The 21,171-nt window shown below is 42.1% G+C and overlaps 1 protein-coding gene across 25 annotated transcripts in view; it reads right to left on the reverse strand.

Annotated features, from left to right (window-relative positions):
• Positions 1–21,171, reverse strand: part of palld (palladin, cytoskeletal associated protein) — a 95,083-nt gene that overhangs the window by 59,800 nt on the left and 14,112 nt on the right. For 10 of the 25 annotated variants that reach the window (XM_090235970.1, XM_090235964.1, XM_090235969.1 and 7 more), the window contains exon 1: positions 7,269–7,814. The exons of 12 other annotated variants lie outside the window; for them this stretch is intronic. The gene's annotated coding sequence lies outside the window, so the exon portion shown is untranslated. Of the gene's footprint in view, positions 1–7,268; positions 7,815–20,529; positions 20,946–21,171 lie in introns of those variants that run through there. 3 more of the 25 variants (XM_090235971.1, XM_090235965.1, XM_090235961.1) reach the window with 1 other exon arrangement.

Raw genomic sequence — 21,171 nt, forward strand, 5'->3', positions numbered from 1 at the left:
GTCCTGTTGTAGGAGGAAATTGGCTCCAAATACACGCCGTCCACAGGGTATGGCATGGCGTTGCAAAATGAAATGATAGCCTTCCTTCTTCAAGATCCCTATTACCCTGTACAAATCTCCCACTTTACCGCCACCAAAGCACCCCCAGACCATCACATTGCCTCCTCTATGCTTGACAGATGGCGTCAAGCACTCCTCCAGCATCTTTTCATTTTTTTCTACGTCTCATGAATGTTCTTCTTCGTGATCCGAACACCTCAAACTTAGATTTGTCTGCACATAGCACTTTTTTCCAATCATCCGTTGTCCAGTTATTTTGCCCCTCCTAATCTTTTCTTTTTATTGGCCAGTCTGAGATGTGGCTTTTTCTTTGCAACTCTGACTAGAAGGTCAGCATCCCGGAGTCGCCTCTTCACTGTTGATGTTGAGACTGGTGTTTTGCGGGTACTATTTAATGAAGCTGCCAGTTGAGGACTTGTGAGGCATCTGTTTCTCAAACTAGACACTCTAATGTACTTGTCCTCTTGCTCAGTTGTGCACCGGGGACTCCCACTCCTCTTTCTATTCTGGTTAGAGACAGTTTGCGCTGTTCTGTGAAGGTAGTACACAGCGTTGTACAAGATCTTCAGTTTCTTGGCAATTTCTCGCATGGAATAGCCTTCATTTCTCAGAACAAGAATAGACTGACGAGTTTCAGATGGAAGTTTGTTGTTTCTGGCCATTTTGTGGCTGCAATGGAACCCACAAATGCTAATGCTCCAGATACTCAACTAGTCTAAAGAAGGACAGTTTCATTGCTTCTTTAATCAGGACAACAGTTTTCAGCTGTGCTAACATGAATGCAAAATCTGTTTTCTAATCATCAATTAGCCTTTTAAAATGATAAACTTGGAATAGCTAACACAACGTGCCATTGGAACACAGGAATGATGGTTGCTGATAATGGGCATCTGTACGCCTATGTAGATATTCCATAAAAAATCAGCTGTTTCCAGCTACAGTAGTCATTTACATTAACAATGTCTACACTGTATTTCTGATCAATTTGATGTTATTTAAATGGGCAGAAAATGTGCTTTTCTTTCAATAACAAGGACATTTCAAAGTGACCCCAAGGTTCTGAACGGTAGTGTAAGTATTCAGACCCATTACTCAGTACTATATTGAAGCACCTTTGGCAGCATTTACAGTCTTAAGTCTTCTTGGGTATGACGCTACAAGCTTGGCACACCTGTATTTTGGAAGTTTCTCCCATCGTTCTCTGCAGATCCTCTCAAGCTCTGACAGGTTGGATGGAGGGCGTCGCTGCACAGCTATTTTCAGGTCTCCAGAGATGTTCGATCGGGTTCAAGGCTGGGCTCTGGCTGGGCCACTCAAGGACATTCAAAGACTTGACCCGAAGCCACTCCGGTGTTGTCTTGGCTATGTGCTTAGGGTTGTTATCCTGTTGGAAGGTTAACCTTCACCCCAGTCTGAGGAACTGAGCTCGCTGGAGCAGGTGCTCATCAAGGATCTCGCTGTCCTTTGCTCCATTTATCTTCCCCGCAATCCTGACTAGTCTCCCAGTCCCTTCCGCTGAAAAACATCCCCACAGCATGATGCTGCCACCACCATGCTTCCCCGTAGGGATGGTGCCAGGTTTCGTCCAGACGTGACGTTTGGCATTCAGGCCAAAGAGTTACATTTTGGTTTCATCAGACCAGAAAATCTTGTTTATCATGGTCTGAGAGTCCTTATGGTGCCTTTTGGCAAATTCCAAGAGGAGTGTCATGTGCCTTTTACTGAGGAGTGGCTTCCGTCTGGCCACTCTACCATAAAGGCCTGATTAGTGGAGGGCTGCAGAGATGGTTGTCCTTCTGTAAGGTTCTCCCATCTCCACAGAGGACCTCTAGAGCTCTGTCAGAGTGACCATCGGGTTCTTGGAAACCTCCCTGACCAAGGCCCTTCTCCCCCGATTGCTCAGTTTGGCTGGGCAGCCAGCTCTAGGAAGGGTCTTGGTGGTTTCAAAGTTCTTCCATTTAAGAATGATGGAAGCCACTGTGTTCCTGGGGACCTTCAATACTGCAGAAATGTTTTGGTACCCTTCCCCAGATCTGTGCCTCAACACAATCCTGTCTCAGAGCTCTATGGACAATTCCTTCAACCTCATGGCTTGGTTTTTGCTGAAATGCACTGTCAACTGTGGGACCTTATACAGACAGGTGTGCCTTTCCAAATCATGTCCAATCAATTGAATTTACCACAGGTGGACTCCAATCAAGTTGTAGAGACATCTCAAGGATGATCAATGGAAACAGGATACAAGTGAGCTCAATTTCTAGTCTCATAGCAAAAGGTCTGAATACTTACAGTTGAAGTCAGAAGTTTACATACACTTAGGTTGGAGTCATTAAAAATTGGTTTTCAACCACTCCACAAATTTCTTGTTAGCAAACTATAGTTTTGGCAAGTCGGTTAGGACATCTACTTTGTGCATGACGCAAGTAATTTTTCCAACAATTGTTTACAGACAGATTATTTCACTTATAATTCACTGTATCACAATTCCAGTGGGTCAGAAGTTGACATTCATTAAATTGACTGAGCCTTTAAACAGCTTGGAAAATACCAGAAAATTATGTCATGGTTTTAGAAGCTTCTGATAGGCTAATTTACATAATTTGAGTCAACTGGAGGTGTACCTGTGGATGTATTTCAAGCCTACCTTTAAACTCTCTGCTTGACAATCAAAAGAAATCAGACAAGACTTCAGAAAAACATTGTAGACCTCCAAAAGTCTGGTTCATCCTTCGGAGCAATTTCCAAACACCTGAAGGTACCACGTTCATCTGTACAAACAATAATACACAATTATAAACACCATGGGACCATGCAGCCGTCATACCGCTCAGGAAGGATACGCGTTCTGTCTCCTAAAGTTGAATATATTTTGGTGCGAAAAGTGCAAATCAATCCCAGAACCACAGCAAAGGACCTTGTGAAGATGCAGAAGGAAACAGGTACAAAAGTGTCTATATCCACAGTAAAAACGAGTCCTATATCGACATAACCTGAAAGGCCGCTCAGCAAGGAAGAAGCCACTGCTCCAAAACTGCCATAAAAAAAGCCAGACTACGGTTTGCAACCACACATGGCGACAAAGATCGTACTTTTTGGAGAAATGTCGTCTGATCTGATGAAACAAAAATAGAACTGTTTGGCCATAATGACCATTGTTATGTTTGCAGGGGAGGCTTGCAAGCCAAAGAACACCATCCCAACCGTGGCAGCGTCATGTTGTGGGGGTGCTTTGCTGCAGGAGGGACTGGTGCACTTCACAAAATAGATGGCATCATGAGGAAAGAAAATGATGTGTATATTTTGAAGCAACATCTCAAGACATCAGTCAGGAAGTTAAAGCTTGGTCACAAATGGGTCATCCAAATGGACAATGACCCCAAGCACACTTCCAAAGTTGTGGCAATACGGCTTAAGGACAACAAAGTCAAGGTATTGGAGTGGCCATCACAAAGCCCTGACCTCAATCCCATAGAAAATTTGTGGGCAGAATTGAAAAAATGTGAAAAAGTGTGTGCGAGGCCAACAAACCTGACTCAGTTACACCAGCTCTGTCAGGAGGAATGGGCCTACAAACCTGACTCAGTTACACCAGCTCTGTCAGGAGGAATGGGCCTACAAACCTGACTCAGTTACACCAGCTCTGTCAGGAGGAATGGGCCTACAAACCTGACTCAGTTACACCAGCTCTGTCAGGAGGAATGGGCCTACAAACCTGACTCAGTTACACCAGCTCTGTCAGGAGGAATGGGCCAAAATTCACCCAACTTATTGTGGGAAGCTTGTGGAAGGCTACCCGAAACGTTTGTCCCAAGTTAAACAATTTGAAGAAAATGCTACCAAATACTAATTGAGTGTGTGAAAACTTCTGATCCACTGGGAATGTGATGAAAGAAATAAAAGCTGAAATAAATAATTATCTCTACTATTATTCTGACATTTCACATTCTTAAAATAAAGTGGTGATCCTAGCTGACCTAAGACAGGGAATTTTTACTTGGAACAAATGTCAGGAATTGTGAAAACTGAGTTTAAATGTATTTGGCTAAGGAGTATGCAAACTTCTGACTTCAACTGTATTTAAATAAGTTATTTATTTTTTGTATTGTTAATACATTTGCAAAAATGCTTTGCTTTGTCATTAAGGGTATTGTGTGTAGATTGATGAGAAAAAATATATGCATTTTAGAATGAGGCTGTAAAATGTGGGAAAAGTCAAGGGGTCTGTAATGGCTCTCCTCTTCGTCTGATGATGAGGAATAGGAATCATCGGACCAACACGCAGCGTGGTAAGTGTTCATGGTAAATTTAATTAAATAAACTGAACACTGAATGACAAAAACCAACAAAGGGAGTGAACGACACGAAACAGAAAGCAACTACCTACAAACACAGGTGGGAACAGGCTACCTAGGTATGGTTCTCAATCAGAGACAACGATTGACAGCTGCCTCTGATTGGGAACCATACCAGGCCAAACACATAGAAATATAACACACAGAACAAAACATAGAAATGAAAAACATAGAATGAAAAACATAGAATGCCCACTCCAACTCAAACCAAAATAGAGACATAAAAAGGAACTAAGGTCAGGACGTGACAGGGTCTGAACACTTTTCAAATGTACTGTATGTTGATAATCTGGGAAACCAAACTGGCAAACGTGCTGACAGCAGCAAAGGAAGGTCCTGTCTTAGATCCTATTTCTCAATCTGTTTTCTCTCTCTGGGGGAGGAACAGTGTCAACAGGAAATATGGAAAGTCTTGCATGGCATCAGATATCTGAAGTTAGGGTGTGTGTGTGTGTGTGTGTGTGTGTGTGTGTGTGTGTGTGTGTGTGTGTGTGTGTGTGTGTGTGTATGTGTGTGTGTGTGTGTGTGTGTGTGTGTGTGTGTGTGTGTGTGTGTGTGTGTGTGTGTGTGTGTGTGTGTGTGTGTGTGTACACTAAAAGGGAGGGAAATAATGGTAAATGCTATTTGATACTGGAGTCGCCATTTCTATGAGGCAGGGTTAGGGGTCATGGGCCAGGGTTCAGAGGGAGTATTCTGAACAGAGGACAGCCGGAGAAGATACTGTAGAGTGAGAGAGAAAGGGAACGAAGCTCCATGGAGACAGTGACAGACGCATTTGCAGCAGCTGAGCTGTAAATGATGAATGAGCATGAGTATACGCACAGACACACACACACATACACACACAATAAAATAAGCTGATATAAAATAAACTGATATAGAGCCATGTAAAAGGATAGGAAAATAGTGTGATAAGGGTAGGAAAATAGTGTGATAAGGGTAGTGAAATAGTGTGAAAGGCAAGGGGCCAGGGTTGCCCTGAGGTGGTGATATACAAACAAACTTAGCTTTTTTTGTTAATGAGTGGCCCAACACTGAAGGAAACCATGTTCAGCATCAAAATACAGTGCCTTGCAAAAGTATTCATCCCTCTTGGTGTTTTTCATATTTTGTTGCGTTACAACCTGTAATTTCAATGGATTTTTATTTGGACTTCATGTAATGGACATTCACAAAATAGTCCAAATTGGTGAAGTGAAATTAAAAATATATTATTTTTCAAAAAAATAAAAATAATAAACAACGGAAAAATGGTGCGTGCATATGTATTCACCCCCTTTGCTATGAAGCCTTAAATAAGATCATGTGCAACCAAATACCTTCAGAAGTCACATAATTAGTTAAATAACGTCCACCAGTGTGCAATCTAAGTGTCACATGATCTGTCACATGATCTCAGTATATATACACCTGTTCTGAAAGGCCCCAGAGTCTGCAACTTCACTAAGCAAGGGGCACCACCAAGCAAGCGGCACCATGAAGACCAAGGAGCTCCACAAACAGGTCAGGGACAAAGTTGTGGAGAAGTACAGACCAGGGTTGGGTTATTAAAACATATCAGAAACTTTGAACATCCCATGGAGCACCATTAAATCCATTATTTAAAAATGGAAAGAATATGGCACCACAACAAACCTGCCAAGATAGGGCCAACCACCAAAACTCATGGACCAGGCAAGGAGAGCATTAACCAGAGAGGCAATAAAGAGACCAAAGATAACCCTGAAGGAGATGCAAAGCTCCACAGTGGAGATTGGAGTATCTGTCCATAGGACCACGTTAAGCAGGTGGCCATCAAGGAAAGTGCTATGTCTGGCGCAAACCCAACACCTCTCATCACCCCAAGAATGCACCCGGATGCTTTTCATCGGCAGGGACTGGGAAACTGGTAAGAATTGAAGGAATGATGGATGGCGCTAAATACAGGGAAATTCTTGAGGGAAACCTGTTTCAGTCTTCCAGAGATTTGAGACTGGGAAGGAGGTTCACCTTCCAGCAGGACAATGACACTAAGCATACTGCTCAAGCAACACTCAAGTGGTTTAAGGGGAAACATTGAAATGTATTGGAATGGCCTAGGCAAAGCCCAGACCTCAATCCAATTGAGAATCTATGGTATGACTTAAAGATTGCTGTACACCAGTGGAACCCATCCAATTTGAAGGAGCTGGAGCTGTTTTGTCTTGAAGAATGGGCAAAAATCCCAGTGGCTAGATGTGCCAATCTTATAGAGACCATAGTCCAAGAGACTTGCAGCTGTAATTGCTGCAAAAGGTGGCTCTAAAAAAGAGTTGACTTTGGGGGGGGTGAATAGTTATGCACACTCCAGTTTTGTGATTTTTTTTGTCTTATTTCTTGTTTGTTTCACAATAACAAATATTTTGTATCTTCAAAGTGGTAGGCATGTTGTGTAAATCAAATGACACAACCCCTCCCCAAAAAATATATCTTAACTCCAGGTTGTAAGGCAACAAAATAGGAAAAATGCCAAGGGGGGTGAATAATTTCTCAATCCACTGTAACTTATACCATGATCCAGTAAAGCTCTCTATCAAACACCACAAATCAACATTATAACCGTGAGGTTGCAACATCGCTTAATTTGAGACCCACACTCATATCGGCACTGCAGCCACAACTTGATTTGATCTGATTAATAAAGTCCAGCCCTGGGATAGTCACTGACCCCAGCACCAAATTAAACAGCTATTTAAACCAAGCAAATGCATTAACGGGTTAATAAAATATGACAGATTCACCAAACAATGACACCAACAAGTAAGTCAACTTAAAACTGAGAACCACAGCAGGCTACATCAACAACAACAGCAAGGTTCAAAGCTCAGAGTTACTTACCTGTGCTGAGGTACTTCCCGATTTATTGAATATCAGAATGATGTCACTTCTGATTTCCTTTATCTCCAAGTTAAGTGATTGAAGAGTGATAGAAAGTTTCAACTTCTGAGAGAGAGACCCTCACTAAGCCACTGCCAGAAACACGGACACACTCACCAACTCTGCCACCGCGAGTAATACTGAGACACACACGAGGCACAGAGAGAGAAGAGTGGGAGGGAGCAGGGGAAAGAGCTGCCAAATTCCACACAAATGGAGAGAGACAGAGCAGGAGAGAGACAGTATGATTTTTTTGAATCAACAAAGATTCTTGTGAGACACGTGAGTCGGACTCTGATCTCTTGGAATGACTCCAGTTGAACTCTCTTTTGATCACTGTCTCGTTTGTTCTCCTGCTCTCTTGCTGTCAGTGTCAGTAAATGACACATCCATTCCCACTAGAGCCCACTGTGGCTGGACCAGGGACCCAATGAGGAAGCGGGAAGGAGAGACGCTGACACCTTGTCCAGAGTGGTCATGGTTAGAAGAGATCCAGTCAAGTCTGACATTAATTTGACAAAAGCCGGCTCTCTTCTAGCCATGACTGTCCAGAGCCTCCCAGGCTGGGACACAACGGGGGTTACACACCCCAACTCCACACCATCCATTCCAATTACTCTCTCTGGGTCAATAACACTGGTGAATATAACAAAAACCATTCTGAAACAGGATGGTACATCCTTTAAAAAAGTATATCCAGGAGGGTTGAAACAATGGTGGCAGTAATATGTTTACCTCAGATGATTGTATTTGTGGGTGGCACAAGTTTAATGAGCAAAGCAGCAGAGGCCAAATGTTATCCTAGCGGCTTCTTTGTCAAGTTTGTTTCCTATACTGTATTCTGTCTGCTTTTATCCTGCTGACAAGTTTAGCAGGCTGGGTCACAGTCTACTGGTCATCTAAAAGCCCCACAATACCCCTCAGTTCTAGGACTGACACAGGGCCAGATGACTTGAGGAAAAGGAGGCCGTTGGGGCTTAATTCTGTTTGTGGTAGAATTATGAGAAATAAAAAATTACAGTTCTATGTGACATCAGATATTTTGTTTTGCGTGCCAAATTGAAATAGGCCACTTATATAGCCCACTTTGGCCTGTTCTAAAAAAGCCTAGTTGGGTTGGCGCCCCCCCTTGGGTTGTGCCGTGGCGGAGATCTTTGTGGGCTATACTCGGCCTTGTCTCAGGATGGAAAGTTGGTGGTTGAAGATATCTCTATAGCGGTGTGGGGGCTGTGCTTTGTAGGTGGGGTTATATCCTGCCTGTTTGGCCCTGTCTGGGGGTATCGTCAGATGGTGCCACAGTGTCTCCTGACCCCTACTTTCTCAGCCCCTAGTATTTATGCTGCAGTAGTTTATGTGTCGGGGGGCTAGGGTCAGTTTGTTATATCTGGAGTATTTCTCCTGTCTTATCCAGTGTCCTGTGTGAATATAAGTATGCTCTCTCTTATTCTCTCTCTTATTCTCTCTCTTTTTCTCTTGTTTTCTCTCCTGACTTACCTGTTTCCCTTTCTTGCTACCGCCCCCTCTCTCTCTCTCTCTCTCTCTCTCTCTCTCTCTCTCTCTCTCTCTCTCTCTCTCTCTCTCTCTCTCTCTCTCTCTCTCTCTCTCTCTCTCTCTCTCTCTCTCTCTCTCTCTCTCTCTCTCTCTCTCTCTCTCTCTCGGAGGACCTGAGCCCTAGGACCATGCCTCAGGACTAGCTGGCCTGATGACTCCTTGCTGTCCTCAGTCCTCCTGGCCGTGCTGCTGCTCCAGTTTCAACTGTTCTGCCTGCGGCTATGGAACCCTGACCTGTTCACCGGACGTTCAACCTGTCCCAGACCTGCTGTTTTCAACTCTCTAGAGACAGCAGGAGAGGAAGAGATACTCTCAATGATCAGCTATTGAAAAGCCAACTGACATTTACTCCTGAGGTGCTGGCCTGTTGCACCCTCGACAACCACTGTGATTATTATTATTTGACCCTGCTGGTCATCTATGAACATTTGAACATCTTGGCCATGTTCTGTTATAATCTCCACTCGGCACAGCCAGAAGAGGACTGGCCACCCCTCATAGCCTTGTTCCTCTCTAGGTTTCTTCCTAGGTTTTGGCCTTTCTAGGGAGTTTTTCCTGGCCACCGTGCTTCTACACCTGCATTGCTTGCTGTTTGGGGTTTTAGGCTGGGGTTCTGTACATCACTTTGAGATATCAGCTGATGTAAGAAGGGCTTTATAAATACATTTGATTTGATTAGTTATGATGGAACTAGACCCATTTAGAGCGCATATCACCTGGTCAGTAAGGGACAGATGGCTGTGAACCCTGCCTGATCATGTCCTGTACAACACACACACCCAGCCCTGAGACTGGCTACAGCCCTCACACTCCAAACGCTTACTGTACACAGAGATGGGCAGTATTTCTGTTACATGTATGTGAAATATGTACAGTGCATTCGGAAATTATTCAGACCCCTTGACTTTTTCCAACTTTTGTTACATTACTGCCTTATTCTAAAATGTATTAAATTCATTGTTTTCCTCATCAATCTACACACAGTACCCCATAATGACAAAATGAAAATAGGTTTTTGCAAATGTATTAAAAATAAATATTTCAATTACTCAATTACTACACTGGGCTAAACTACACTCTAATGTATTTTGCATTACACTGGGCTAAACTACACTCTAATGTATTTTGTATTACACTGGGCTAAACTACACTCTAATGTATTTTGCATTACACTGGGCTAAACTACACTCTAATGTATTTTGCATTACACTGGGCTAAACTACACTCTAATGTATTGTGCATTACACTGGGCTAAACTACACTCTAATGTATTTTGCATTACACTGGGCTAAACTACACTCTAATGTATTTTGCATTACACTGGGCTAAACTACACTCTAATGTATTTTGCATTACACTGGGATAAACTACACTCTAATGTATTTTGCATTACACTGGGCTAAACTACACTCTAATGTATTTTGCATTACACTGGGCTAAACTACACTCTAATGTATTTTGTAACAAGATACTTTCAAGAGTTGTAATTTGTATTTTCAAAATACATAAACATTTTCTATACCATTTTTTATAGCGGTTCACCATTTTGTGGCCCCCTTTCACCCCACATGGTATCAGATGTCTGATGGCACTATGGTGTAATACGAGCTAAATGATCTAAATGTAAATGTATATGCACAAATTAACAATTAGAAAGCATACTGAGTATTATTCTAATGAACTCAGCCCTAATAATAATACCCAGTGTGCTTTGCAGTTCATTTTGGTATGTTCGTTTTCACATATACATTTACATTTTGGTCATTAACAGACACACTTATCAAGACTGACTTACAAGTCAGTGCATTCAACTGAGGTAGATAAACAACAACATATCACAGTCACTGTATTAAATATAAGTATTTGGAAGTTTATTTTTGATACATTGATCTTTATGGTATTTTGTAATTGTATTTAGTATTTTTTGCCCATCCTGACTGTACAGTTAACATAAAGTAAAGTGGTTGAGGTTTCTCTAGTGCACTGGGGCAAGGCCTGATACAAGAGCTAACATCAAATGCAGAATGAAAGGGTGTAGTTTTTCACTCAATGAAATGCTCAGCAGGGGTTCAGGTTTTGGGGTTTACAGCGTTGGGTGAATTGCCCAGTGATATTTTGGTCTGTGTGTGTCAATGGAGGCGCCGTCTGAGTGGCTGCCACTGGGACGAAGCAGCAGGTGGAATTATTTATGGTACTTGTTGCTAGGAGGGGTTGATACTATAGACAGTGTGTGTGTGTGTGTGTGTGTGTGTGTGTGTGTGTGTGTGTGTGTGTGTGTGTGTGTGTGTGTGTGTGTGTGTGTGTGTGTGTGTGTGTGTGTGTGTGTGTGTGTGAGAGAGAGAGAGAGAGAGAGAGAGAGAGTGAGAGTGTGTGTGTGGGTCAGGGTTGGGCTCAATTCAGAATTTTAGATTTGACTCCTGTTGAACTCATGAGTTGATTCTAATTGAATTCGCCACACCTCACATGTTGTAGAATTAGTATTTGAGTTTGAGTGACAGGAAGTAGATTTAAATTCAGTGCAATTCAAAGAAATTCCACTCAGAACATGAGTGCCATTCAATCTGACAGATCACACTACCAAAATATATAACTTTTCTCTGTAAACAATGTTCATATACTCTTGTAACCTTTGTGGATAGAATAGCTAGTTACTATGTATTTCCACGGGTCATTTAATTTGTTTGGCTTCCTTTTGAAGGCGTCAGGGTCAACTTGAGGGTTACTGGTGCATTCTGGGAAATGTAGTCACACATTTTTTTTTGTCACGTGCCGAATACCACAGGTATATTGTATAGTGTACCTTACTGTGAAATGCTTACTTACAAGCCCTTAACCAACAATGCAGTTTTAAGAAAATAGAGTTAAGAAAATATTTATAAATAAACAAAAGTTTAAAAAGTAGCACAATAAAATAACAATAACGAGGTGGTACCAATATACGGGTGGTACCGATACCAAGTCAATGTGCGGGGGTACAGGTTTGTTGAGGTAATTTGTACATGTAGGTTGGGGTAAAGTGACTATGCATAGAAAATGAACAGCGGGGGTTTAAGTGATTAATGAAATATAATAACTTTCATAATTACTTTGAATATTCGCATACAGGTTTTGTTTTCCATAATCATTCATTTTAAGTGTTTGTCCTGAAAATCGATTGTTTAACAATATTTGATATGTATGTACACTACCGTTAAAAAGTTTGGGGTCACTTTATAATGTCCTTGTTCTTGAAAGAAAAGCACATTTTTTGTCCATTAAAAAACATCAAATTGATCAGAAATACAGTGTAAACATAGGTAATGTTGTAAATGATTATTAGCTAGTAGCTGGAAATGGTCGATTTTTTTCTGGAATATCTACATATGTGTACAGAAGCCCATAATCAGCAACCATCACTCCTGTGTTCCAATGGCAGGTTGTGTTAGCTAATCCAAGTTTATCATTTTAAAAGGCTAAATGATGATTAGAAAACCATTTTGCAATTATGTTAGCACAGCTGAAAACTGTTGTCCTGATTAAAGAAGCGATGAAACTGTCCTTCTTTATACTAGTTGAGTATCTGGAGCATCAGTATTTGTGGGTTTGATTACAGGCTCAAAATGGCCAGAAACAAAGAACTTTCCTCTGAAACTTGTCAGTCTATTGTTGTTCTGATAAATGAAGGCTATTCCATGCGAGATATTGCCAAGAAACTGAAGATCTCGTACAACGCTGTGTACTACTCCCTTCACAGAACAGCTTAAACTGTCTCTAACCAGAATAGAAAGAGGAGTGGGAGGCCCCGGTGCACAACTGTGCAAGAGGACAAGTACATTAGAGTGTCTAGTTCTTTCTTGAGAAACCAAATTGTTTCTCAAGAAAGGGTTTGGTTTCATATCCATTCCATTGGAGCTACGCTACTGTGATAAAGACATGAACATAACTGTGTGTGTATCCTCCAGCTTAAGTGAACATAAAACACAGGTAAATGAGACAATGAGTTTGACTATTTCTGGATGTTCCCATTACTAATAATAGGCTGGCCCACAGTAGTTCAACCTCAGGCCTGCTGTTGCTGAGTGCTCTCTGGTCTGTATAGAACCTGGCCTCCCCCCTCTGTAATCATTAGGGCTATAACACAGTGTTCAGGGAGGCTTGGTTCAGGAAGAGAGAGATCCTTTAGAACTGGAAGAGATGGTTCTGGCTGAGAGCATCAGGACTTTACAAGATGTTAGTCAACTGACTGAGCATGAAGAGCCTCCTCCCTATGAACAGCCATTGCCTTATGGAAAACACACGTACAATACAGTATCCACATTGCCCAACACAAGCACTATCACATTACACACCCACTTCATATGGAAACACCCATAAACAAACATGTACACTCTTGCTTACACGTAGGCAAACCCATTTACACAGAATAGGCTATTTAGCTTTTTAAAAGGGTCAAGTCAGTGTAGCAAGATATCATACAATGTCATCATCATGACAAACTCCACATTCCCCAAGGAAACCAACTGACACAAACAAAAATAAGTTGGACCACTCATGAAGTCCACTTCGATGGGAGCAGAAATTACAACAAATATGCAATGAATTGCAAATGTAATACAACAAAACAGACATCTAGGAAAACACGTTTAAACATTTTCTAACCTCTAAACGGACTTATGATCTCAACATGGAGAGGAGAGGATGCCACGTTTTCAGCTAAGGTGAAACAAACAAGTGGATGTCGTAAAAATGCCTGATGTGAGAATTTAAAATGTAGAGAGATTTCAAGAACCATCTTCTGTTTCCATCTACCAGGTCAGCGAAGGATAAGAGAAAGGGAAAGTTCATAGCAGGCTTTCAGACCATAAGGTGGACTTAACTACGGTTTCTGCCGTCGCAGCAACTTCAGCTCTGCTGACATACAGTACATGGAACACAGCAACAAAGAGTAGCCTGATCCATGACCAGGTCACATGCTATAGGCTCTGGGTCTCCTGTAGAACTATCCTTAGACCAATGAATGTGACCCCTGACCTCTGTCATCTGTCATTCCATTCAATGTCTTATTCCTCCAACACCCTTAGATGTTTCTGGCTCAATCAAACATCTAATTTGACTACTGCCTATTTGTGAAGAGTGGGGTAGACTTTTAACAAGGAGGAAGTGACAGACACTTAGGGCCATCTGGAGCCCATGACAGCAAAAACCTTCCCACACACACATAAACACAGGCATACACAAATACTTACACGCACACACACACGCACACACACATGCACACATCTGCACCCATAGCCCAACCTCCTCTGCTTCCTGATGGTGGTGGTATACAGTGTTTGATAGATCACCCCTTTTATTTGATTTACCTTTTTAACATTTTTTATTTCACCTTTATTTAACCAGGTAGGCAAGTTGAGAACAAGTTCTCATTTACAACTGCAACCTGGCCAAGATAAAGCATAGCAGTTTGACAACACAGAGTTACACATGGAATAAACAAAACATACAGTCAATAATACAGTAGAAAAAAATCAAACAAAAAGTCTATATACAGTGAGTGCAAATGAGGTAAGATAAGGGAGTTACGGCAATAACTAGGCCATGGTGGCGAAGTAATTACAGTATAGCAATTAAACACTGGAATGGTAGATGTGCAGAATATGAATTTGCAAGTAGAGGTCCTGGGGTGCAAAGGAGAAAGATAAATAAATAAATACAGTATGGGGATGAGGTAGTTGGATGGGCTATTTACAGATGGGCTATGTACAGGTGCAGTGATCTGTGAGCTGCTCTGACAGCTGGTGCTTAAAGCTAGTGAGGGAGATATGAGTATCCAGCTTCAGTGATTTTTGCAGTTCGTTCCAGTCATTGGCAGTAGAGAACTGGAAGGAAACGCGGCCAAAGGAGGAATTGGCTTTGGGGGTGACCAGTGAGATATACATGCTGGAGCGCGTGCTACGAGTGGGTGCTGCTATGGTGACCAGTAAGCTGAGATAAGCGGGGGCTTTACCCTGGAGCCAGTGGGTGACCAGGAGCCAGTGGGTTTAGCGACGAGTATGAAGCGAGGGCCAGCCAACGAGAGCATACAGGTCGCAGTGGTGGGCAGTATATGGGGCTTTGGTGACAAAATGGATGGCACTGTGATAGACTGCATCCAATTTGTTGAGTAGAATGTTGGAGGCTATTTTATAAATGACATCGCTGAAGTCGAGGATCGGTAGGATGGTCAGTTTTACGAGGGTAAGTTTGGCAGCATGAGTGAAGGATGCTTTGTTGTGAAATAGGAAGCCGATTCTAGATGTAATTTTTAATTGGAGATGCTTAATGTGAGTCTGGAAGGAGAGTTTACAGTCTATCCAGACACCTGTGTATTTGTGGTTGTCCACATATTCTACGTCAGAACCGTCCAGAGTAGTGATGCTGGACGGGCGGGCAGGTGCGGGCAGTGATCGGTTGAAGAGCAGTTGGAGGCCACGGAAGGAGAGTTGTATGGCATTGAAGCTTGTCTGGAAGCTTGTTAACACAGTGTCCAAAGGGGGGGAAGAAGTATACAGAATGGTGTCGTCTGCATAGAGGTGGATCAGAGAATCACCAGCAGCAAAAGCGACATCATTGATGTATACAGAGAAGCGAGTCGGCCCGAGAATTTAACCCTGTGGCACCCCTCCTCTGTAAGGAGGAAAGACAGGAATCCAGGAGAATGGGGTTAAAAACCATTGAAACTTCCTGAACACATTTGAAACACAAGTTTAAAACACCCAGTGATTGGAGCAGTAATGGTGAGTCCTAGAAAGCATACCCAAATGCATTTCAGCCCAGCTTGAACAAAAAAAGGAATCATGAGCTCAAATTAGGGAAAAGCATTCCTTAATACCAGGACACTTCAACAGGTGACTATCCAAGAAAATACAGAATAATGAGCACTCTGTGTCTGCATTGATCCCTGGCTTCAGCATGATGCAAATGTCTAACTATTTTTTATCTTTCTCTTTATCTTTCTCTCAGATGTTCCCCACAAATTAAAGGTCCAAAGCAGTTTTTATCTCAACATCAAATCATTTCAGGGTAATAATAATGTATCTTACTGAGATGTTTTCAATTATTATGTTAAACAGAAACAAAAATAGCTGCTTAGCAAAAAGCAATTTCTCAAGCAAGAATTTTGCTAGGACTGTCTGGGAGTGGTCTGAGGGGCCTAATTGGATGAGCCTAATGGGAGGGATATATAACCTAAAAACTAGCTGTTAATGGCAGAGAGGAGGGCAAACTCTCTTTCTTATTTGGTCTATTGATGAACGTTATGGCAAAATTTAGATTTCTATAAATGTGTAGCTAAATAGACATACCCCAAAAAATGAAACATTCATGGGATGGCAATAAACAATAACTAGTAATGCCGCATAGTTCTAGAAAGTTCTGGACCTCACCTTTCTGGTAAAAAAAATGGTTATAAATTGCTGAGATGTACTGACTTTTGAGGACACAAGCTCAAGTGCATAGTACAAATATTATTAAAATATTAAAATACTAAAAATCACATATATGTTTTTTTCTATTCAACAAAAGTGGAGGAATATGCCTTGAAATGACTGAAATGCTTTCTAAATATAATAACAATCAGATGATAAACTACTTACTATAACTACTTACTTATAACTGTAGAATAAGTATGATCAACAAACATTTACCGCCTGATGATGTCGCCAGGCAGTCCAAAACCCCACCCATGCAAAGCAAGCAGAAATTTCAGGCAGTCTTTTCAAACAGCTCTTACACTAAAATGAACTTAAAAAAAAAAAAGTTACATCCATCACAGAATCTTCTACAACATAGTGTGGAAATATATGAAAAAAACAGGGAAATCACGTTTTTGACTGCACTGCTCCTTTAAGAAAACCACCTTCAATGACAGACTGTCTCAGAAATCCGGCGCCATGTTAAACGTGTTCCTCACTATGAACTCTGAGAAACGTGTTGACTAAGAGGAGCTATAGCCTACATCTAAACAGCTATAACTCTGAGTCATCAGAAGTCCTTGTTTAAAACTTAAGACAGTTATCTACTGTCTATCTGCTGACAAAAAAAGCTTGATACACAGTAGATGCTTAAAAAAGGATGAACACTGATAAAATGCTGGAAAAAAAATGAATGTGCCCTCTATAGATAACTATGAAGTGATCCTGTATGTTGTTGTTATCTCTTGGTTGAGAGAGATGACAGGGAGCAACAGCAGATATATTACTCTGTAACCTCCCCCTCTCTTAATGCACAGACACATGAGACGTCTCACCCTACCCTTTACATGAAAATTAATACCCCCACACGGACACCCCAAATACTACTGTCTATATGACATCATCCCCAAACATAGTGCCTTATCACTGACCTGTGGGTCTGGGTCACAGAAAAACTGTGGCTGTGCATGCAGAGAGGGAGGAGACGGGGGAATGGGAAACAGGGACAGAGAGCTGGAGGAGGAGAAAACGAGGAATGGAGATCATGACAATGGTGGAGAGAAGAGAAAATGAGAAAAGAGAGATAGAGATGGAGATACCTCTCCTGAGTCTGAGTGAGACAGTTTAACGTGTACAGCTGTAATCCTGTCACATGGACATGGTTCTGGGAGGAAAAACCAAACCTTGGTTTTATGAGTCTCACCCTCGTCTGGTCATAAAACAGGCTTGTACACTCACATAGACTGACACAAGCTTGCACATTCACATTCAAATGAACACATAGTCAAACACATAAAAACACATGGTATGTTAAAATAGATAAAATAGATAAACACACACACACACACACACACACACACACACACACACACACACACACACACACACACACACACACACACACACACACACACACACACACACACACACACACACTGTTTTACAAACCATCAGTTACTCACACTGGCAGTCACACAGTCTACACACAGTAATTCCATGAAGAATTCCTCCTTTTTAAATATCAGACAGATAATTGAATCAAGCCTTACAAGGCTTCAAACACTGGGTCCTGGGAGCCGCACAGGAATCCAGCCCAAGACAAACAGCCCAAAATATCACACATCAAAAGGCATCTTACTGTAAGCTGAATCTAATGGTGGTGCCTTATCAAGCATGATGAGTGGCTGGAGGGAGTCATTATGCAGGTGAGCCCAGGAATGTAGCTCTATGCTGTACAGTATCAGGCCTAGCTGTAGAACAGGCCCTCACCTCTGACTCACAACACACAGTGAACTGATCTCAGAACTGTAACTCTTCTGTTCGGATCAAGATTAGGAGATGTGACGTGTTCAAGTATATCCCAATCTCCTTTCGTCCAAGTTCATAAGATCTATCATGGTTCTATAAGTGTGTTCCAGAAACGTGCTTGTAACTTTGTGTTTGAGGTGTAGTTTGTATGTGCTTGAGGGGTCTGTGTGCAATCTGTGTGCTTTAGGGGTACTTTGGACATACTGTACGTTAGCTGATGAATGCTGCGCTACGCTAGTGTGTATGTCAGTGAGTATGTGATGAGATGCGATCAGTGTTTCCAGATGATGGGAGGTAAGTGCATTTCTAAGTGTTTACCCTGAGAGCTGAACTGGAACGGAGGACACACAGAGTATCTGAAGAAGCTGTGGGAGATGTATGGTCCTGTCCCTTGTCCTTCTGTACTGTCTGTAGCTAGTCTATAGCATTACCCGCCTCCAACGGGTCGTGACGACTGCTGCCTTTGTCTGGCTCCAACACACTTTATGTCAAGTCTGGTATTTTACTTTCAACTCTCCAAACTGTCTCTCACTAATGCACTTATATAAATCTAACGCTTAATCCCCCTCTCTCTTCTCCTCTCCCTATCTATCTCCCTTTGAATTCTCTCTTTACCCTCTCTCCTCCTCTCCCTATCTATCTCCCTTTGAATTCTCTCTTTACCCTCTCTCCTCCTCTCCCTATCTATCTCCCTTTGAATTCTCTCTTTACCCTCTCTCCTCCTCTCCCTATCTACCTCCCTTTGAATTCTCTCTTTCCCCTGTCTCTCCTCCTCTCCCTATCTACCTCCCTTTGAATTCTCTCTTTCCCCTGTCTCTCCTCCTCTCCCTATCTACCTCCCTTTGCATTCTCTCTTTACCCTCTCTCTCCTCACTCCTCATTTTTCTCTCTCTGATTTGGTAAGTTAGTCATTTTGTGTACAGACCCTGAGTTGACCATATACCACAGACATCAGGATTACCCTCAATATCAGCTATAATGTTAGCACAAATAGACATGGTCATAGAATTACAGGCAAAACAAAATGTGTAAATAGCATTAGCGAAGCTGTTTGTGTGTGGTGATAAGTGACCGAGCACAGGAGGACCCTCCTTGTCCTTGATGCTCCAGGCTGCCAGACAGCGGAACTGGAAAAGTCTCACCTCCAAACTTCACACCCTATCTCCAGCCCAGGGCCAGAAGTAAGGCTGGGAACCAACAGCTCACATGGTCATGCCTGCTGTTAACACACACTGACGAACAACAGTGACACGTGTCCATCTGAAGGATTTACTGCTGACATGCCAGTTTACTGTACTTATGTGTGCACCCCTCTGTTCAAGGTTTTTAATGGTATTTCACACTTTTATTGACACACTTTGGAATTCAGAGGGGGATACAGGTAGGTGGGATCAACATAGGGAAGCTCAGACGCAGGGATTGAACCCCGGTCTCCAGTGGGGAGTCTACATGTGATTGGTGCCAGGGAGTATTACCACTACCCCACATCTCTGCACATCAAACATACTGTATGAAAGTGGCAGTAATGATGCACTGTATGAGCATATGGATTGACTGACGATTGCTCTTACACTGTTGCCTCACTACATTCGCAAACAGCATGGTGTTAACTACCAGAACACATCTACTCATGTATTTACACACACATATTCACACACACACACACACACACACATCCTTCAACCCACAGCATAGTGACAACTACCTGTGAGTAATAATAACTTTCACATATGCCTGCAAACAATAAAACGACTGCACAAACACCAGCGAATCAGCTCCAAGTTATTTTAATTCTGGAAATCTGTTCCAAAGCATTGCCACGCTTGGGCTTCTTGAGGCCAATTTGCAGTCTACAAATGATTTGTAATTATATTCCGGACCGCGGCTGAATCTATTGATTATCACTATCCTAAGCTTTGTTATTATTGAGAACTACGATTTGACATCATTCTCATGCACTGCTAACAAAAGGTATGAAAACGCCAGCTGGCGCTCCAACATAGGAGATGAAACGAGACCCTGAGGCAGATGTAAAAATGACAGCCATCCTAAAATGGGCCAAACAGTCAGCAGCAGCATTACAGTCCCACTACGTCATAGGTTGGTAGTGGGCTGGTCGGCTGGATGCTATGACCTCATACTATAGCTGTTAAACGGAAAGAAAGAGGAAGGGCTAATGTATCTCTTTACTACTACAGCAACATCGCACTCTGCAAACATCTCTTTTAACCCCCCCCCCATGTCTGTCCAGTTGTCTCAATATATGAGGATGAGGACCGAAGCCCTATGGTACCATATGATGTAACAGATATGGATTACAGCTATAGCTGAGTTATCTGTCACACTAGGAGGGAAAAATAGTAAATATTGCTTGTGCAAATATGAGCTTTTAATTTAAACAGAAATCCTATATTTGAATAAAAAATTCCAACCTCAGCGTAGGGAATGCCGTGTGCTCCTGGTGATGGAAACGCTGCCTTGTTTGGATTTCATCGCAAAATTCCTCTCTAGCTTCTCATCTTCCTCAAGTTTCCTCTGTGGTTGTGTGTTTGGTTTATCCCGTGCAGCCAAGGATGCTTCCCCACAGCTGTCTCCTTCTACGTCTCACTACCGACTCTCTACTCCAAGACCAGTTTAGAAAATGCTTTGTTTGCACGACAAGCAGTTATGGTGATGACAAGAAAGAACATTAAACAGAAAGCCTTTAAATAACACATCAAACACACAACAATTAAAGCTGGAATCATTAAAAGAGAAGTTCACCCAAAATCCAGAAACTCACAAGTGATTCAATACACTGAAACTAGTTCAGTGGAGTTTGCCCTCTCCCCCTCACTCTCTCTGTAATGCTGTACTGGCTGCACTTTATACAGGAAAACAAGGGAAGAAGGCACAAAATTTCACATAAAAAAAACAACCCCGCTGCGAATATAACCATAACTTTAGAGGAGGTGTCCCTGACACACACATATGCACACACACACACACAGACACACGCACTGTCCTGATGTCAAACAGGCCTCTCTCTCAGTATAAACTAGTGTATCACAGGCTGTATCACAACTGGCCATGAT

This window comes from Oncorhynchus mykiss, chromosome 5 (genome assembly GCF_057628025.1).
Source record: "Oncorhynchus mykiss isolate SJ-2025 chromosome 5, ASM5762802v1, whole genome shotgun sequence".
NCBI classification, from domain to species: domain Eukaryota; kingdom Metazoa; phylum Chordata; class Actinopteri; order Salmoniformes; family Salmonidae; genus Oncorhynchus; species Oncorhynchus mykiss.